This window comes from Sceloporus undulatus, chromosome 1 (genome assembly GCF_019175285.1).
Source record: "Sceloporus undulatus isolate JIND9_A2432 ecotype Alabama chromosome 1, SceUnd_v1.1, whole genome shotgun sequence".
NCBI lineage: Eukaryota > Metazoa > Chordata > Lepidosauria > Squamata > Phrynosomatidae > Sceloporus > Sceloporus undulatus.
The window spans coordinates 131788838-131808322 of record NC_056522.1 but is presented as its reverse complement, the minus strand read 5'-3'; the positions used below and the strand labels follow the sequence as shown (position 1 = coordinate 131808322).

General features: G+C 39.5%; 1 protein-coding gene across 1 annotated transcript in view; it reads right to left on the bottom strand.

The window, feature by feature from the left end:
- The window catches only part of LOC121925312 (protein eyes shut homolog), a 52549-nt gene that overhangs the window by 18518 nt on the left and 14546 nt on the right, over positions 1-19485 (bottom strand). The gene's annotated exons all lie outside the window — the stretch shown is intronic.

Sequence of the window (19485 nt, the reverse complement as noted above, 5' to 3'; positions counted from 1 at the left end):
ATCATGGATTGGTTAAGAACAAAATCTGCCAGACTAATCCTAAAACTTTTTTTAAAAAATCAGGTCACTAGTTTAGTAGACAGTGATAAGCAATGCTGGGAAGTCATTTACATGGATTTTAACAAAGCATGTGATAAAGTCCCCCATAACGTTTTGATTAGCACACTGATTAAATGTGGAATTGATGGGAATACTGTAAGATGAATCCATAATGGATTATAAAACTGTTTAAAGAGTAGTCATGAATGGCTGCACTTCAAACTGGAAAGAGATCTCAAGTGGAGTCCCTCAGGGTTGTTATCCTAGGGCCATTACTCTTCAACATTTTAATCAATAATTTAGATGATGAGGTGGACAGAATCATTGGCATGTTTGCAGATGACACAAAACTAACTGAGATGACTAACATATTGGAAGATAGGAACAGAATTCAGAAGAAGCTAAATAAACAAGGAAATTGGGCAGAAAATAATAAAATGAAATTCAATAGAGACAAATGCAAAATTCTACATTTAAGCCACAAAAATCAAATGCATAGGTATAGGATGGGGGAATACATGGCTCAGCATTAATACATGTGGAAAGGACCTTCAGATTATTGTTGATCATGAGTTGCACATGAGCCAGAAGTGTAACATGGAAGCAAAAAAGCTGGATGCTGTTTTAGTCTGCATTAGTAGAAGCATAGGCGCGTTACAGACTGCCCCTTTGGGGCGGCCTGTAGGCGCACCTTTCCCCGCTGGATTGGGGCCTCAGCGGCCAGAGCAGCAGCCGCTGAAGCCCTGATCCGCCGCTTTCCGGGCTGCGGGGAAGCGGCAAAAGGCCCCTTCCCCGCAGCCTGGAAAGGGGTGTCCTTGAGGCTTCAAGCCCAAAGGACACCCCGCCGTTTGGCCCCTTTCTCCTTTGGTCCGCTGGGCACAGCCGTCTGAAGGCTGCGCCCAGTGGACCAAACCAGGAAGGAGCTCTGAAATGGAGCTCCTTCCGGGGTCGCAGAAAGGATGCCCTAGGCGCCCTGCCACGACCCCAATATGTCACAACCACGGCGCCTCATTTGGAGGCGGCGCGGCCGTGACGTATTGATGACGACGGCCGTGTGGAATGGCTGCTGCCATTTTGTGCGCGCACAGCTCGCACTAGGGTTAGGGCGGTGTGGAAGCACTGCCCCGCCTTAACCCTAGTACGCGCTCCACGCGTACTTATAAGCCCGTGTGTAACGGGCCATAGTTTCCAAGTTGCAGGAAGTAATCCTCCGACTATAGTCTTTGCTGGTTAGGCCTCATCTGGAGTACTGCCTTCCTTTCTGGGTTATTCATTTTAAGAAGGATATAGACACGGAGCTGGTTCAGAAAGGGGCAAAGAGGATGATATGATTTATGGAGAGAAAAATGAGGAAAGCTTGAAGGAGCTAAGCATGTTCGGTTTGGTGAAGAAAAGACTTAGGGATGACAAGATCACATTCTAAATACCTCAAGGGCTGCCACAAAGAGGAAAGTGCAGGCTTGTTCTCTGTTTCCCCAGAGAGTAGGGCCAAGTCTAAAGGTTTGGAGTTGCAAGAGAGTTGATTTTGATTGAACAGTAGAAATAATTTCTTGACAGTAAGAGTGGTCCAGCAATGGAATTCGTTGCCCAGAGGTGATGGAGTTTCATCTCTGGAGGTCTTTGAAAAGAGCTGGACAGCTAACTTCTGGGGATGCTTATGGTGGAGATCCTCCACTGATCAGGGACCTGATGGCCCATCCAGCTCTATGATTATATGGCTACAAATACAGGAGAATGCTCTACAATTATCTCAAGTCCGATCCTTTCTCAACAGTACAGTCGGCCCTTCTTATACATGGATTTCTTATACACGGATTCAAGCATCCACGGTTTGAAAATGTTCAAAAAAGTATAAATTTCAAATATCAAACTTTGATTTTCCATTTTTTATAAGGGACACCATTTTGCTATGTCATTACAGTATATTTAATGGGACTTGAGCATCCACGGATTTTGTTATCCACGGGGGATCTTGGAACCAAACCCCAGCATCTAATAAGGGTCCACTGTATTTTCCAGCAACATATATTTGTGGGAAGCCATCCTTTACACCTGTATAGCCTAGCATGCATCATTGAATCACTTGGATATATAATTGAATAGATATATAATTAACTTCAAGATTGTCCAATTGCTATTGATGATTGTGAAATCTGGAAAGTGAAGAAAACTGACACGAAGAGAATCAATTCATTTGAAATGTTGTACTGGAAGACAGTTCTATGGCTTTCACAGACTGCTAAAAAGTCAAATACTCGTAAATGGGCCCAAGAGCAAATCAAGCTTGAAATTTCTTTAGAAGCCAAGATGACTAAACTGAGATTGTCATACTTTGGACACATGAGGAGACATGACTTATTAGAATAGACAATAATTCCTTGAAGGCACACAACAACAACAACAAAAACAACAACAATCCATTCATCTATTCAAGCATCTCCATCACTATCTCCACCATTCTGAATACAACAACCCTCAATTGGTTAAAGAGATTTAGTCAGCTTATCTGCACATAAGAAACATGTTAACAAACTCAAAATTAACTCAAGCCAATTATGTACATCCTGGACCCACACAGGTCTTTTTACTTTTTTAAATTAAAAATGTTTTTTCTTTTAATTTATAAACAAATATTGTTTACTGAGATCTCTGAATAAACAGAAACCATGACATTATGTGGGCATTGCTGCATTTTATGTTCTATTAATAGAATCACTCAAGCTCAGTGTCAGAAGGAATGCTTGCATAACACAACAGAAATGAATGTTTAGATACATAATTCTCTGTACTAGGACTTGAAATAAAAACTGTCTTGCTAAAGAAGTGGATTTAAAAGATCTAATAAGATATGTCGCAGAACCTGTTTTCCTGTAGCTTCTTATTGAAACTCAAACTTTAAAAAACCCTCAGCATCACTATGATTTATGAGTTACAAGAAATAAGTAAATTAGATTTCCACTTTAGTCAGAAAGCATAATGCAGTAGGGAAAGAAAATCAAGAATCAAAGTACTCCTGGTGGATAAAAACCTAATTAAAAAGAAGCTGACACACTCCCTTGTGAACTCTGTTTGTTCTTATTTAGCACAATAATTTTAATAGTGGGAAAAGTTAATACCAACAAATCTCAGGGTGCTACTTATTACCAGAATACCATTATTTTCATTTTCAATATTATCTCTGATCTTGCTTCACTGCCGCATCTTTTCTGTTTTATTATCCAGTAGCCCTTTTGTGGCTGCCATCTATACTATGCAAATAAAAATTGTGTTAGTATAATGGGGAGCTTCTCTCAAGGAAACCTGGGACTGGTAGTTTGTGAAAGTGCTTGTGAAATCCATAGTAAGGTCTTTCAGTGTTTGGATAAAAAATATAGCTTTCAGGGTTTCCAGAGTACATTGTGTCTAAACTATTTTAGGTTTTCAAGAGGTTTTCAAGAGAGACACATCTAAGGAAAAGCTTTTTAAAAAATCTATGAATAACGTCCCCACACACCTTTTGTGGAGATATCTCATTCTCCCAGACCATACACTGATTTATTTTATTTTATTGGCAGGGTCATCCTTAAGAGGAGCAATGATCATAAGGTAATATGATTTCTATAGTTGCCACCTATTTTACCTTTTATCTGGTTAAAGATTAGTCTCTTGTAAGTCAACACCTCCATTGTGATGAGACATTAATTATATGATCCATTAAAGGAAACAGCCCATTGGTTTCTTGAACGTTTTAGTTTTCAGGCACAATCCCATACATTTCTACCCAGAAATAAGTCTTAGGATATGCAAAGAGATTTATAGGATTAAAAGGACAGAATGTTTGTAATTGCCCTTAATTTACAGGTTATCAAACAGCAACATTTATATACCGCTTCAAACTGAACTAACAGTATCTAAGTGGTTTACAACTGTAAGCTGATTGCCCCCAACAATTTGGGTATTCATTTTAGCGACTTTGGAAGGATGTAAGCTGAGCCCCCGTGGCTGGGATTGAACTTGCAGCCTCATGGTTTTGAGTGAGTGGCTGCAGTACAGGCATTTAACTACTGCACCACCAGAGTTATCAAGCCACTCTTCATTAAAAGATGTCAGGGCACGATGTAATATGAAAAATGAATGTAATGATGCAATAATAAAATACAATAAAACAGATTAATTAAAAGGCGGTTAAGAAATATATATGGGAATAAGGAGAAAATGTAATCACATTAATACATATACAGTAATCATATTAATAAAGAAAGAAAGTATGAAAACTGCATGACCTGATTTACAGTTTCTGCTGTATGCAAATATTGGAAGCAGGTACTTGATTTGAAGCATCTGGATGGACCTTGCCACAGAAAAATGTCTTAATTCATACTGTATATGTAAACCTACCTCATTTCACTTTGGAGGTGATTGTCATATAATTGTATTTTCCATAACCATTACCTAAAAGAATAGCCACTAAAAAAGTAGAAGTTCAAAGGAAAGGTTCTATTTAGTTCTTCTGGACATGCTAGTTTTCTGAAAACAGAGATAATAATGCAAAGCAGCATTTCTATAAAATTAATATTAGCAATAATTACCTATATCAAATTGATATCCAGTTTAGCTAGAAGGAACTCATTAAATCATTATAGGTTTTGATGAGCAAATAGAATTTTATGTTAGTGACAGACCTGGAAAAACCAATCAGAGCTGGGGGCTCCCATGTCACTGCAGAAATAGTCCAGTTTGACACCACTTTAACTACAATGACTCAATGATATGGAATTCTGGGAATGCTAGTTGTTGTGACACCAGAGCAGAGCTATCATTCTCAGAACTCCATAGCATTGAGCCATGGTAGTTAAAGTGGTGTCAAACAGGATTATTTCTGCAGTATGGATGCAGCCAGTGACAATAGCTCCCAAGTGTGAGCAGTCTTTAGCACCTGTCATTGATGGAGGCTGCCTGAGTAGAATTGTGCACTTTAATCTCAACACGTGGATGGTTTTGGCATATTAGGAAACAAATACCACTTTAATTAAAGATGTATTGCCTTTTGGTTTTATGAATTACACTGGAGGAGGGGGCTTCCCAATTGATAATTCCTGTTCATAGCTATAAATGTTCAGAGCCTAGAAAATTTTGAGTAACATGTTGGTTGAGCAATTCCGGAAACTGAAGTCCACAAAAATAACTTTTTCAAGCCCCAATCTTCCTACTATCTGTTAATGGAAGCAGGATTCCAAATATGTTTAACCTGCTGGAAGAAAAACAGTAGTCACAAAGCAAATGCCAAATAATAAGTGCAATTAAGTGTGAATGAGGGGGTGCTATGGGTGTCATATTTCAGTAAGGTCACAGGTGATATTCTTGCAAGCAACCTGGTGAACTGTGGGCTATACAGTACTACTGTCAGATTGATTTGCAAATACTCAACTAACTGAAATGGGTGTACTTCACCCTGGAGAGAAGTGACTAGTTGGGTTGTTCAGATGTCTGTTCTGTTCCTGGTGTTCAATATCTTTATAAATGGCTTAGGGCCAGAACAGATCAGCAACTTAAACTGCCTTTTGGGTGGCTTGGGAGTGTGGAGCTTACATGCCGCACACTCCCAAGACATCTGGAAGCTGCCCAGAAGCTGCCCAGCCAATCACACAGGGATAGCTTCAGGATGGTCTGGGAGCATGGCGTTTACATGCTGCCAGAGCACCCAGAAGCCCACCCTGGGGTTGCAGCCAGCCATTTAAGGTAACTTTTTACTTGTCCAAATAGGAGCTGATCTTTTCCCCTCCTATTTGGGCCAGCTCCAAGGTGGTTTAGGGCTGTGGCACGTGGTTGCCCTGGCTCCAGGGCAACTGGATCAGAGGCAGCCTCAATCCACCCCTTTTGGGCAATCTGTTCCACCCTCTTAAATGATGGAATAGAAAGCATGCTTCTCAAATTTGCAGATGACCTGAAATGGAAGGTAGGTATCAAATGCTCCAGAGTAGGGGAACAGAATTTAATATGATCTTGACAGATTGGAGAGCTGGACTAAAACTAACAAAACAAATTTCAAACAAGAACAAGCCAGGAAAAATGAAATTCAGAAATATAGCATGGGTGATACCTAACTTGAAAGCATATGTGTGAAAAGGACCTAGGGATTTTACTAGACTACAAGATTTTTTTTTAAAAAAGGCTTCTTTGGTGGCCAAAAATGCCAATGCAACACTGGGTTGTATCAATAGGATCATAGTGCCCAGATCAAGGAAGGCAGTAGTGCCACTCTATTCTGCTTTACTCATACCTCATCTAGAAATACTGTGTCCAGTTCTGAACACTACAGATCAAGAAGGATATTGATAAGCTGGAACATGTCCAGAGGAGGACAACCAAGATAATCAAAAGTCTGGAAAGCAAGGTTTATGAAGAACAAATTAGGAATCTGGGTATGTCTAATTTGGATAAAAGATAAGACAGATGACTTGATAGTCATTTGTATATATCTAAAGAGATGCTGTGCAGAAGATGAACTTGTTTCTTGGTGTTCCATAGAATAGAATGTGAACAAATAGATTCAAATTAAAGGAAAAGAGATTCCACTTAAACATTTGGAAGAACATATTTACTGTAAGAACTATTTGGCCATGGAATAGGCTGCCTTGAAGGGTAATGGAATTTCCTTTTTGAGCAAATTGAAACAGAAGTTGGATGGGCATGTTTCTGGAATGCTGTAATTGTGTATTCCTGCATGGCAGGGGGTTGCATTAGATGGCTCTTGCAGCCCTTCTAACTTTAAGGTTCTTTGATTCTATGAAATGTACAACCCACTGAAAACAGTGCAAGGCAAACAGGCAATGAAAGCATGCCATATATTGTGTTCGCCAATCCTCCAACCACAAATTATTTTTGTATTTATTTAATTTATATCTCATTTTCTCATTTCAAATAACAGCCCTCAGCACAGCAGGTAATATGCAATCAGATCTCTTTAGCTAGTTCAAGGTCACTAATGATTTTTTGTTTAATGGTTTTAAAGTGCTTGAATTTCCTGAATGGCTTTAAGCTGAATATGCTCAAGGTACTCCACTTTGCGATCTGCTGATAGAAGGCCAGAAAGCTGGAGTTTCTGGAAGCTGTAGTTCAAAAGATTGCTTTTAAAAGTTCTGTGTTAAACAAGCAATAGTATTGGATGAGTCTGACTGTAATCCTAACGGTAGAGCACTACGGTAGCTATTTTTTCCCTATGGTCACACAGTGATGATGAAGAGAAACAAACAGCCTGCAAGCTCTGTTTTGCCTTACTTCTTTCAGAGCCATTGAACCCATGACCTTTTCCCGTGTTGCTACCAATGGTTACACCAGGGTGGTTATGTTAGGATTCATGCTGCTGTGTGCCTGTTCCACTAACTTTCCATTACCTTGATCCATGCTGAAAAGCTGATGGGTGGTTGTGTCAGGTTTCTTCTTGCAAACCCAACTGAACTTTCTGTAAGTACAGATGCTGCAGTCAGTGCACAAAGCTCCCTGTCTGTGCTTATAGCTCTATGAAGTGGAACCACATAAAATAATGCCACAGCTTTTCACCTCTGGGGACTAGAAAGGACCTGTGTCAGCTGTTTCCAAAGTGATACAAGCACCAGCATGATCAAAAGTGAAGGGCAAACAGCTGATCTCTCTTCCTGCTGTGAGGTGCTCCCGAGTGAGTTAGCTTCACAGAATTGCTGTTTAAAAAATGTGAAACACCCAGAACTCTGCCAGTGGTGGGAATTTCCTCAGAGGCATGTGGCATCTGAAATTAACACACACTGTCACCTCCTGTCTCCCCTTACTGTTGTCATGTCCTATAATTTCTATGTGATTGTTTGTTGGTTTCAAGTCAAGTTTTTTTTTTTTAAATCATCCTATAAGTGCTAACATGCAGCAAAAGGAGAAAGACTACTGGGAATGTGCCACAGCTTCCTTTAAACACAATTTCACATCTTTTTGTATGCATGTCAGACAAACTGGGAGAAATACAAAAACACACCATCTGTATAGTACATCAGCACACTGTGTACCTACAAATGTGGCATTTCACTTCGTAAGAAATTAGCAGAATTCCAACATGTGTTGGGGGGCTGAAGTAAAAAGAAAGTGTTATTTTTCTGCTCATGAAGAACAAATGCATTAACTAAATTTTGCCTGATTTATGTGTAAAATTTCACAACTTTTAAGACAAATCTCCCTTTTGTACAAAAGACAAAGCTATGCAAAGCTGTCACAGAACAAAACTATGGCATTTTAGAAAAGTGTTAACTTGATGTGTTATTGTTACTTCTTTAAAACTAAATCAAATCCTTTTTTTAAAAAGTGTTAACAGTCATAAGAGCTGTCTTGCTTTTTTTCTACAGGTAGAGTGGCATTTAAAGTCACATTCAGTTAAATTTTTCTCTAGTGGCCAAGGTTAGGTGGCGGGGTAGCAGGGAATATAAATCATTGTTGTACAATTTAAAAATAGCACCAAATTTTAGTAGCAACACTTTTTTTTACTCCTTCCCAAATGTTTTCTGTGTTTGCACTCCATCATTTTTGGTAGCACAATATTTGTGTCACCCCATTAGCCGTCTTACCCCCGTCTCTTCTGTTCAAATCACTGCATTTCTAATAACAGAGCTAAAAGGTTTCTCCAAGGTTACTGTGAATCATCTCAAGGTTTTCCAGAATAAATCTAATGAAAATGATTTTGCAGGAAATGTTTTCTATTACAATGCCACTTAACAACAGCAGTAGCAACAAAAATCCCTGGAAGTTTTGGCTAATGTGACATGCAGTGGAGATTTTACAACCACCAAGAGGGAAGGCCTTGATTTATGTAAACCCTAATTCTTCAAAGTTGGATCTTTCAGCTTCTTTAATGTAAATAACCACAATTATTTCTGTTTGCTACTTGTAAGAAATTGGCACCATAATTTCTAATCACTCTTGCTTTAGCCTAATAGTTCTATAAAATGGGCTTTCTATAATGCATTGTTAACATTATAGTCCTGCAAACAGTGGGAATAAAGAATTATATATTCAAGCCACAGTATTACGGTTTCTTTAAAGGATTAAACACAATGTTGCACTAGTAGTTTTATCAAGCATTTATGGGACTTCCTCCCCTCCTCACTCCTTAAAGCCCTGTGTACCATCTGAAAATCTGCTCTTGAAGCTTTTCCGGCCTTCTGAAGCAGATTTTCAGGATTCTGCCTTTTCCAAATAGACTGAAGACATTGGAGCTGGGCCTTATTTTTCCAAACATCATTAAGACCTTTAATTTATTACCTTGGTTAAGATTGTAATTTTACAGACCATGAGCTGTAAAACATGCCATCAGCCAGTAAGACCCCAGTTATGCCTGCTAAGAAGCTCTGGTCACTCTCATGGAAAGATCCATCATGGTAGATTTACTATCAGCAATGCTTTGCTGGTTGATGGTGATGGTTGTACATGACATTTCACAGACACAGAAGTGGTAGCATAACCTGTCATAGACTCAGGGGCTGTACAAATTGATGGTCAAGGCTGGCCTGGGGGTGGAGTTGGGGCAGGGTGTCCACATGACTCATGCCCCGACTCCACTCTCAGGCCGGCGTGACACCGCGCACCACACCACATGGCGTGCGGTGTCACGGTACTTCTCTGGTGCTTCATCTACATGATGCAGCACCAAAAGAGTGCAGAAAAAACGTGTACCAGTGGCTATGGCTCCCTTTCCAGGGTGCAAAAAGGAGTTGCTTTTTGCAGTTCCTTTTTGCGCCATGGAAAGGCGAGATTGAGGCCATGGCATGTAGTTGCTGTGGCTCCGATCTGGTGCTAAAGGGGGTGGTCTGTTGAACCCCTTAGTCTATTTCCTCATAAATGTCATTTATGAAAGCTTATGCTACAACCTCTTTTGCTCAGTTTCAAAGGTGCTACAAGATACCTTTGCATACTGATATTCCAGACTAACATGGCTATCTCTTTGAATCAACACAGGCATATCAGGGCAAGTAAAGAGAGCCATTGAATGTGTAGAATCCCCCCAACAGAAAGCATTCCCTCCACCGAGAAGCAAAATGATTAAAGCCAATGGAAGGTAACAATTCACAATTGGAATGGCCTGCATCTAGCATCCTAGTTTCCAATGAGGCTGGGATAAGCTCGCAAGGCTTAGAATATGGTAGTTTTTCCACCACAGATTCCTCTTAGGATTGTGTTGCCCACCATGCAAAATGATCTCTGATGTCTCTGAAATAAGTTGATTACAGCTTTTGGCTTCTCATATATTGAATAAGTTGGATGTTCAGCCCCATCCACAACAAGGGCTATTTGAAGGTAGCACATATAGAAATGTGAAATACAGTAATGTTGAATTACAGAAGGGAGGAATGTAGTTAGCTGGTAGAAACAGGCATAGTTGCACTTCACAAAAGCAGTGCTGCTTTTCTTATACATTATATCATGTCAACAGTTATCCCCACAGCCCTGGGATGCCAATTGATAAGTGTCACTCTGGAGGATCAGATGTGAATCTTAACCTGCCTCATGGATGTATAAAATACTCAAACGCTTATTAAAGAAGATACTTTTGGGGATTGAAAGTACAATTAAATATTTCAAGAAAACAGCAGTTTTGTAGACTGGCTTGGCATATGGTGACAGCGGCAAGAATGATCTATGCTAAGTATTGGAAGACCCCAAAGATTCCAACTGAGGATCAGCTGATATATAAATTAGTAGAGATTGTGGAGATGGATAAATTAACACAACTAATGAATGCAAAACCCAGAGAACAGTTCTTACAAGAATGGATCCCATTTACAGCTTATTTGGAACTAAGCGAGGGGGAGGTGGCATCAGCAGACTTTGAAATGTCATTTTATTTTATTTTATTTAGGTTAGGAAGAAGGTGATGCTATAAGGAAAGTGGGGTTTTTGTTCTTCTTCCTGTTTTATTTATAAGATGTTAAAATTAGGAGTAAATTGAATACAGGAAGTTTATATATGAAGGGAAAGAGAGGAAGAATTAAGGGATACACTGTTTGCCTTGGCAAATGGGAAGTCATTATTTGTTATCTTATTTATTTATTTACTGTTTTGTGTAGCTTTTTTTGAAGGGAGATATATGTATACAGGAGAATGTTCAGGATTGTGTGTTGTAGTGTCTTCTATTTTTTCAATTTTTTTGTTAATATATCATTTTTTAAAAATTTAAAAAGAAAAAGAAAGAAAGAAAACAGGAGTTTTGCAGTGTTTATTGCCAGCTCTTCAATGATATATGTTACTTTCTTCCAGAAGATTGCAGAACACCATTACAGTGAGCCCTTGGTGTCTGCTGGGTTCTTTACCAGGACCACCCATGGATACCAACATCCATGAATGTTCATATCCCATTAGCAGTCAAACCACTGCACCATGCTGGCTCTCTAGTATACCTAGATAGTGTCCCTTGTATAAAATAGTAAAATCAAGGTTTGCTTTATGGAATATATATATCTTAATTCACGCCATGAAATATTGAATCAATGGATAATCTGTGATAATGGAGGGGTGACTATGCTTACCCCCCCTTTGCCCCTCCCTATTCTCCAAAAATCAGTAACTGGACAAAGCAGCACTTCAAAACACACCCTGAGAAGTTATATACAGTAACACCTGTAAAGCCATGCAATCATGCCAAATACAAACTGAACACAACACACACACACACACACACTTGACATCATGCAAAAGAGGCTGTATACCATACCTGCGTAAAGTTCTGAAAAGAACAGACATGAATTTATTATTTTCATGAAATAACCCATTCTGAAGTTAAAGCATATTTTTGTAAACCTTACCCTATTATCATGTTATTTCAAGACTAAATAGCAACTTAAGAGCTATATAGATATTTACCTTTTATATGCAACTGGTTTTATATAGCAAATGAGAAAAAAGCAAGTGAACATAGCTAAAATTCTCATCCTGTATAAATTTCAAAAAGTATTTGTGCACAAAATAAAATGGGAGTGATGGCTCTGGTACGATGCTATATTCCCTTTAAGAAAACTGGACTTACTGCTGAATGGATACATCTAGGATTTCACTGTAGGAATAGGTTTACTGCATTTTTGTTTGTGCACTAATATCCAAGACCACAAATCTTTAGAATAGTCATTTCCCACAGTCACGTTGTAAACTAGTCTTTCTGATTAGTGTTTGATAGCTGTGTACATACAATGGAGGTACAATGGATTAGAGTGCAAAATGGAATAAATAACCACTTTGTTATTTATTCCAGAGATGATACTATAATGTGAGAACAGGTCTTTCTAGGTAATGTTCAAACTTTGGTGGAATCTGGTGGTCACACTGACTGGGGGCTTTAGAACACTGTAATCGAAAAAAGTTACTAACCCAAACTGTTCTCTATGCATATCCTTTGTTAATAATCACAAGTTACAGCTAGTTGATACTTTCTTCATCCCACATTCATGAAGTACATGCTGTCTATGAGGTACCAGTAAAGTGAAACAGAATATGACCACATCTGGATTTTTTAAAAAGGTCTCTCCCCCCCCCCCCATATTTACAAAAGCTGCATCTGTCCTGCCGAAATAATGCAATTTGATAGCACTTTAACTGCAATGGCTTGAATCTTGGGATCTGTGGTTTTGTGGCACCAGAGCTCTCTGATAGAAAAGGTTAAATATTTCAAAAAACTGCAAATCCCAGAATTCCATAGCATTGAGCCATAGTAGTTAAAGTGGTGTCAAACTGCATTATTCCTGCAGTGCAGATGCAGCCAAAGTCTACAGAAAGATCAAGAGTCAAAAGGACCAGGAGTACAATTCATTTGCACAGAGTTGGCCCTTGTCGTAGCTGAGAAACCATGATATCCGCATCCATATTGCTTCATAGGTCTGTGCCATCAATTTTATTTATTTGCTTTGCTTACAGTCTTCGGTTCCAACTTGGTCAAACCATTTCATGATAGTCCAAAGAAGATAATTGAGCAAATGAAAAGGCCTGTGAGCAGATTTTGGCATACTTGTCCCTGCCCAATCAGGCTTCATTATTTGCAAATTTCAGCAGTGTGATTTAAGAGATGTCATGCTGGGGACCTGCAAGACTTTGAACAATGGTATAGATTTAACATAATAATTTGGGGATACTATGTCAGAACAGCCAGCAGCCACAGACAAAGTCTTTTAAATCAGGAGACAGTGCTTTCATATTTCAGCAGAGTCTCAGATCTGAGACCTGTTGGGTTTCTAATAGCTGTAACTCTCCACTGAGCCACATCATAAAACATGTAACCTGTGATCACTGAAAAACTAATTGTTCATTTGGTCCATTATCTGTACTCTCTTTGGTTGCCTTCTTCATAAGTGCCTAAAAGCCTTTTACTTATCATCTGATTTCCACTTACCACTACTGATAAAAGTATTTTACACTGAACATCTTGTTATTATTCTACTTATTCTCCATTTTTTTCTGAGCTCTTCATATAAGATTACCTCTTTTTCCCCCTCCCTCCTTTTTTACAAAACGGTTTAATGGTCAATTACCATTTCAGCTTTAATCTTAATTGCTATACATTTGGGGACGTGTGTCATTAGGGCTGCAACTAATATTGCCTTTTAAATGAAGCATAGCTAAAATTTTGACTGAATCATGAAATATCAGGGATCAAAGTATAGCATTCTTTATTATTATTTTTCCTGTGGAAACAATTATGAGTCCAGGTTGATCCAGAACTGTTTTAGAATTTTTCACTGTTTGGAATATTTGCATATACTTAATGAGATATCTTGGGGATGTGTCCCAAGTCTAAACATGTAATTCATTTATGTTTCATATACACCTTATACAGAAAGGCTCTGGTGCCACAGAAAACTACAAATCCCAGAATTCCATAGCATTTAGTCATGGCAGCTAAAGTGGTGTCAAACAGCACTATTTCTGCATCACATATTAGGCATTTCAACATCCTAAATAGCTAACAGGACAGAATGTAAAAGTAATCTGTTGCTTATATATAGTAAATTGATACTTTGCAATTCTGTAGGATTCTGCAGAATATGCAGGGTTCTAATCATATAATAGACATTTATTCTTAAAGTGTATCTATACTATAGCAGCTTGATACTGCATTTTACAGAATTTTCAGATTTGTAATTTGGCAGGATGCTTGGCATTCTCTGTTCAAGACTCCTAGTTCATGCCACTGAACTAGAGCACTAGAGGTATATAGTATTTCAGCAAACTACAAACCCAGGATTCTACAGGATGGACCCATGAGAGCTACTAGTATTAAGCGGTTTGGCACCACTTTAAATGTTGTAGCTCTGTCCTGTGGAATCCTGGGATTGTAGTTTTGCAAGGCCTTTAGCCTTCTCTGCCAAAGAGTACTGGTGACTCACAAAGCTACAAGTCCTAGGATTCTGTAGGATGGAGCCATGGAAGTTAAAGTGGTGTTAAACTGCATTATTACTACACTGTAGATGTATCCACAATCTCAGTATTCCTCTTTCTTTTACATTGAAGTGAGGTTTTGTGGTGATGTTGCTATATTGCTACATAGAATTGACCTCCTATCTGCTTTTAGCTGGCCAGAATCTCTACACAGGACATTCTTTCTAGGTGAACATCACCAGTTATTCTGGCTACTTCATTCCTTGTGAAGAAGGTTCATTCTTCTTGTTGTGTGCCTTTGAGTCATTTCTCACTTACAGTGACCCCAAGGTGACCCTATCATGGGATTTTCTTGGCAATATTTGTTCAGAGGTGGTTGCCATTGCCATCCTCTGAGGCTGAGAGAGTGTGATTTGCCCAGGTCACCCAGGGGGTTTCATGGTGGAGCTGGGTTTTGAACTCTGGTCTCCAGAGTCATAGTCCAACACTCAAACCACTGTGCCATGCCGGCTCTCAAGAAGTTTTGAATGCTAAACGATGGACAGTATCATGTGGCTTATTAAATGATGGCTGGACTGCACAATTCCAGGATGTTTTTCAGGTTTTTGCCTCTCTAGGACCTCATTCAAATTTTTATCTGCAGTGGTGAGGAATAGTGTGCTCAAGTCTTATTCCTGGTTACCACTGTATGTGTGTGTATGTGTATCAGAAAGAGAGAGAGAGAAATGAGAACCCTAGTTATCAGGAGGGCCCTGTCTAATGCAGAAAAGTGAATCCGTTGTGAGCTTTGGGAGAAAGTAAGAGTAGTAATGCAGACAGACAGCTCAGCAGCGCATTGTGTGGGAAACTGGAGACAGGTGATATCAACATTATTTTGAGCAAAACTAATCTGAGGGGAGACTTATACAATATGCTCACTTGAGATACCCTCAAGATATCCTTGAAAAAAGAAGAAGCAAAGAATGAGAAGGGGGAGCACACAAAAGACTCAAAGGTGAGTGGCTTACATCAAAAGTGAGGAAAGCTAATTGTCCCCAAAGGAAGTGCTCAGAAAATTCACACAGCTCCATTAGATAGTCACTGGGTAAGAAAAATGTGATAATCTCTTTTCTTTTGGTTTGTTTTCAAGATTAAAGAAAGTGACAGCTTTATAACCCCATTATTTTCAAGGTCACCTCCCCACAGGTCTTCTCCATTTAAAAAATGAACTGCATTTATAAGTTTCTTCTTTAGAAATGGAAAAGCTCAGTAAAGTCAGGCAAAATGGTGCAGCGAGGATTCTAAAATTTACAAACCTTGACATTATTTTTTGAGTTGAAGAAATGTTACATTCTTTTATATATGGTAGACATTTGAGCTACACCCCTAACAAAATGTATACCTTCTTCCTCTTCCAGCTAGATAATTGCTAACTGTGTAAACGATAAAAACACAAGAGTTCACACTTCTGCACTGCAGAATGAGCTTTCAGATTATACGTGCACAATTTATTTATGTAATGACAATAAAATAATAATACATTTTATTTCTTTCCTGTCTCTCCTCAAGGCTTGAGTCAGGGTACAGCATGTTAAAATGCAAAACACAATTAAAAATACATAAAACCACAGTTAAAATGAAATACTATAAAACCTTTAAACTACACTCATAGGAGTACATATACCAATAAGAGTACATATGCACTGAAGGTGGAATAAAGTTTGCAATGCCTGAAAAAGATGGTATTGGGATCAACAGTTTGATTACACACCCACACACCCATCAATACTATTTCTTTTGAAGAAAGAATTTCTACCAGAGGAAATTCTATTATCTACAGCACAAATCTAATTATTAGTCAACCAAATTAGAGCCACTGACCCAATGGGAAAGTTTTAAGTAAAAAATTATTTACATTCATTTGATTAAATGGCTGTACTCAGCTTGGGAATATCTACTGAATGATTTGTGTTTTCTTAAAGAGGTACAGAGGTAGAGTAGAATTCATGACCAACCTCATAGTTCAGAAAGAAAGAAAAAGTAGGGTTGAATTTAATTAAGCCACAATTTTATTTAGGCTCTAAAAGTGTAGTGGGTTGTACAATAAGTGGGTTGTACAATACTAAGGTCATTTTGTGAATGTGAACCCTTATGTAGTCAAAGCAACACAATCCATACACAAGAAGGAGGTGTGGGCAGATGAAGTAACATATTTTTCAGAAGTACAACGATTCTTTATGGGGTGGAGGACAACCTATAAATGAGAGAAGTATCCAAATGAATTCTGTGATGAATGAACAATTTCAAAGGCCAGGAAATGTTGGCCGACTCGTCAAGGAAAAAAATGAAAATGAGATAAATGGAATGGAGCCTCCTGAAATAATACATGATTAGAACCCAGAACAGGAACACCCAGCAATAACACCCTAAACACTTAACACAGAAGGATTTGGATATAGGCTGCACTTTTTAGTAAATTAAATATACATATTCTCAATATTCTGTTCAACATATGTCATTCAGAAACTAGCTGAGAAACAGTGAAATGCATTTCCAAACCTTCACAACTGTAAATGGATGACTTCTCTGTGGATGCAGAGAACTGTATTCTTCTGACTGAGAAGTTCCTGCTAAATGACTAAAGTTCCCTAAATGAAGCTGGAATACTTCACGGGGGAATGAAGACTATGAATTCTGTTGAAGTCCACGTGATTCTCCCATCTCCGATCAAGTGGTCCAGAGTTATAAAATGAGTTCCAAGGAACACCAATAATTTCTAATGAGTGTGACCACACCAAAGGTGCCATCTGAATTACACAAATTGTCACTGAAAGTTGTGATTGCGTGTGAGAAAGCAATAAAGGGAATACAAAGAGTACAAACCATCGGTTACAGTAGGAACCATGTTTGGGAGCAGTTACGATAGTTGGGAGGTGCACTGTCAACCCTGTCCCATTGTTTTTTATCCTCCCTTCTTGGCATGTCATTAACATTTAAAACAAGGTGTATGGAAAGTGTGTAAATTGTTTTGAAAGCAATTTAGAGCTCTTAGGAAATCGAATGGGATACAAAAAGAAGGCGTGGTCCTCTCACATGGCTTATTATAAATCAGAAGTAATTATTCCTAAATGAGTTTTGCCATTTCATTTCTGAATGTCAGTGGCCAAAATAAAAGAAGAGTAGCCCCCTTTTGCCTGTAATGCAGTGCTGGCAGCAGGGAACCCTGGGGAATGGCAGCAAAATTTGTTAACATCTCTATAAATTGAGCCTAGGAGTGATTGTTTTGTATATTTCAAGACCATAACACAGTCTGAGAATAAATGTTTTACAGGTAGAATAATTTCAAAGACAACATTTGACTTAGAGAGGAGAAAAAATTACAGATATGCATGGCTTAGAAAGAACAAGAAAATGCACAGGGATGCATTAGGGTGGTAAATCTCAATTTTGCCAAGTTGTGATAGAGATTGAGAACCATGAAACGTTTTTTCATCCTGTTACTTTGGGACAGTTGGGACTTTTTTTGACCAGAAAGTGTGCAGCCTTTCCATGGCAGGTTGGACAAAATAAAAAATAAAAAATGCATAGTTTTCTGGAAACCACAAAATTTCACTTGAGAACAATGCAGCTTACCCAGAAAACTACACACCTTTATGCATGAAAAAGAAATTGTGCAACATTTAAATTATGTGGTTTGCACAAAAAGCACTATTTTCAGGCTGCCGTGTGTGTGTTATGAAAATTCACTGGTTTGGGTTTTTGTTTTTTACAGAGAAGTTTATCGCACTGGGGATTAAACGTTCCTCGATGCGTTCTAACGGGCACAAGCGGGGCCGTGCACGGAGCATGATGGGAACCCAATGGGGCCCAGAACGCGACTTTACCGCACAGGAACGCCCCGCCACACTTCCCGTCGCTTCCATCGGCGTCCAGGGGAACGCCATTCTGGGAACGCTTTTGAAACATTTTCCAGAACTGGCACCCCTGGAACCCGATGGGAACCTGGTGGGAGGGGACCGCTCGGCGGCGGGTTCCCCTTTGTGCGGTTAAAGTCGGGCCCCATCGGGTTCCCATCACGCTCCATGCGCAGCCCCGCTCGTGCCCGTTAGAACACATCGGGGAACGTTTTATCCCCGGTGCGATAAACTTCATAGAAAGAGCCAATCTTGATCAACAAAAAACCTTGCATAACTAAAGTCTTGTGCATAAAGTATTAATATTGCACACAAAAAATAGGCACACGGTTTTGTTGTACAAGACTTCTGTGGCACATCCAGGGACGAGTCTGCTCTGCCAAATAAAGACCCAAACACAGAATTGCAAGAAAATTGGCCACAACTGTGTATTGACTATAGCTACAGTTAGTTGGCACATGCATGGGACTGGGTCTGGGCATCGGCCAGCCTGCCTACTGACTTATGAGATCAAAATGTCTGGTCTCCACTGAAAAGTGGAAGTGGAGCAATGGGGACTCACCCAGCCAAATGTTCTACCAGGTGAGAACCTTTACTTTCACTTCAGTGGGGAGTCAGACCCCACTTGGGCCACCCATTTCCACTGCACTCCACACTCCAGGTCCCATAAGAGGACCCCCCATCCATACCCTTTCCAGGGTACTGCCAACCATCCCAGATCCCAATCCCATGCTCCACCCTCAAAGTTGTGACAGAAAGCAAGGAAAGGAGAAAACAAACCAAAGACAGGGAGGGAAGTGGGCAGGTGCCTGGAAGGAAGTGGCCCAGGTTAGTCTGTTGCACAGCAATTTATGCTGCTCTGCCTGACCTGAATGAAGACTGTTAAATAGCAGTCTTCCTACTGGTTGGAACATGCTGACCAGTGGGGTGCAAGCAGGTAGCCCACACTTCATTAGGCCCCTGTCCCACAGGCTTCCTGTCCCCAGGAACTGTGGAGGCTCCTGGGAAGAACCCCAGTTGGCGGTCATAAGGAGGCTGCCTGACTCCCACTCTTCTGCCCTGAACTGCAACAGTGGCCTTGGGTAAGTGCCACAGCCTACAATTTTCTGTGCATGATTTTTTGTGTAAGATTTTTTTGTGCAGCATTAATGCTGCACAATAAAAATCTTCCATAGAAAACAGCAATTTTGCATAACAA